The 2,394-nt window shown below is 41.8% G+C and overlaps 1 long non-coding RNA gene across 1 annotated transcript; it reads left to right on the forward strand.

The window, feature by feature from the left end:
- Positions 1 to 435: 435 nt before the first annotated feature.
- On the forward strand, positions 436 to 2,109 carry LOC147155396 (uncharacterized). The gene is made up of 3 exons (XR_015092311.1): positions 436 to 823; positions 901 to 944; positions 1,030 to 2,109. It is a non-coding gene; the product is annotated as an uncharacterized LOC147155396 (long non-coding RNA).
- The last annotated feature ends 285 nt before the right edge of the window (positions 2,110 to 2,394 follow it).

Genomic DNA, 2,394 nt, shown 5'->3' on the forward strand with positions numbered 1-2,394 from the left:
GAATAAAGCAATGCACAAATATCGCTCAGTCATACACTCTATATTTGTCAAACTATGCCCTGGTGAAGACAATCTTGTGTTGAAACATGTTGGTAGTCCATTTTAAATAAAGGATTTTTTTTACATTACTAATGAGTGTCTTGAATACACAGACTGCTTTTAACTCTTTGACCGCCATAAACGTTATAAAACGTTTAGCATAAACCTAGGGATGGGCGCCGAGGACGTTAAAAGACGTCCCCTATGTTTTTTTGGTTTTTTTTGAAACGGGTGGAGGGAAGCCTTGGGCAGCTGTGCTGAAAATATCAAGCAGATCAAGTAAGTTTAATGACTTGTTTTGGCCTCTAGATGGCAGCGATGACTCTCCTTGCACTTTGGGTGTGCCGCCCACCGTGGGCGTCGGTATAAAAGGTGAGGCGGAGCTAGAGTGGAGTGGAGAGGATAATGGAGAAAGCAAAAAGCATGGAGGAAGAGAAAGCAAAAATGACGACCGGTGGAAAGCAGCTCACGCTTGATCGGTATTTTCAAAAAGAAACCAGTGCTAAATTGAATGTTGGTGGCGATGATGATGATGGCGACAACGAGGTTGATGCCGAAGTTGCGGCTTTGACGCGACGTCTTCGGCCACGTCTTAAAGCGACGCCGGTTAGCGATGCTAACGCCGGAAAACGTGGTGCACGTCCAAGTACTTCTGCAAACGCGGACGTTGATTCGGACGACGAAGAGTACCCCGAGTCGGATGGCTATTCTTCGGAGGAGTGGGTACAGTCGGATCTTCGAGAAAGTGATTCGGACAGCATTTCATCCGCAGAAGACTGTGAAGGTAAGCGCAAACTTGCTATGAGATACTTTTCCTGCACGCTGCTAGCACCTCGTGTAACGTGAATGTATAATTCATAGATCGTGCTCACAGCGACAACCTACAGTTTCCACGACAAAGAGAGGTATAAAAAACGTGTTTTCAATACACTGCAACAACAAAAGAAAACGGTCTTTCGATATGATTGTAATTGTATATATTTCTTTCAGCTGCAGCTCGTCGGGCTCAAGGTGACGCGTCTCACAGTGAGCAGAATAAAGGTAAAAAAAAAATGATTCTCCAACTCAGCACGAGTAAAATATTTGATGGTAAATGTCTTCTATAATTTCAACCAGTGGATCCAAGAAAAAAGGTAAACATATATATATATTGCTTCACACTGATCTAAAATAAATATTATATGATATTGAAATGTATATTTGCAGATCCCAAAAGTTCTGGCTGGCATGAAACAGGCTGGCAGCCAAACACATTCCTGTTTACTGAAACTCCAGGACCAAGGGGTGCCGCAGCAGAGCTAAATTCAACCCTGCCAGCTGACTTCCTGCAACTATTCATCTCAAACGAACTTCTCCAGCACATTGCTGATCAAACAAATTTATATGCACGTCAATCCATGCAGAAGCAGACTGAAAGTCTGCCACACTGCAGGAGTCGTGCTTGGAAGCCAGTGTCTGTATTAGAATTGAAAACATTTTTTGCACTCCAATTTCTTACTGGGTATATAAAAAAGCCCAGTATAGAAATGTATTGGACTCAGGATGAAATTGAAACCACACCATTTTTTTAGTCGCGCGATGCCTCGAAACCGCTTCCTGCTTATCTGGAGTTACCTACATTTTAACAATAATGAGAGACATAGTTCAGATGACAAATTATTTAAAATCCGTCCTGTGTTCAACCATATTGTAAATAAATTTAAAGAACTGTTCCAACCCGGTAGGAATGTATGTATTGATGAGGGAATGATGAATTTTCAGGGCCGTCTATCGTTTAAAGTTTACAACCCCCAAAAACCAATCAAATATGGAATTAAGTCATACATCCTGTGTGACTCCCAAACAGGATATTGTTTTAATATGCAACCTTATGTTGGTACTAGTTGTTCTCTGCCGGATACCGTGTTTAATTTGCTAGATCGTCTGCCAGGAAATGGGTACACGCTCTTTATGGACAATTTTTATAATTCAATTGGGTTGTGTGAACGTCTCCTGGCAGCACGTACAAATGTTTGTGGAACACTGAGAAAAAATAGGGGTGAACCAAATGAGATCACTTTTCTTACAAACACTGGCCTTGGGGTGGGGGGGGAATTGGTGAGACACAACACAAATGTTTTGGTTGTGGCATGGCAGGACAAGCGTTTGTTGAGGATGGTGACTACTTTTCACAAAGATGAAATGCGGACAGTTGATGTGTAGGCACTAAAAAAAAAAAAGAGTGCCTTTCCCGAAACCTGTATGTGTTTTGGACTACAATTCCACAATGAATGGCGTGGATAAGATGGATCAAAACATTTCTTATCACCCATTCACGAGGAAGACATTGAAATGGCACAAAAAATTTGTTGCCTA

This window comes from Leptonotus elevatus, chromosome 22 (assembly GCF_054856555.1).
Source record: "Leptonotus elevatus isolate MCC_2025b chromosome 22, RoL_Lele_1.0, whole genome shotgun sequence".
Taxonomy (NCBI): Eukaryota; Metazoa; Chordata; class Actinopteri; order Syngnathiformes; family Syngnathidae; genus Leptonotus; species Leptonotus elevatus.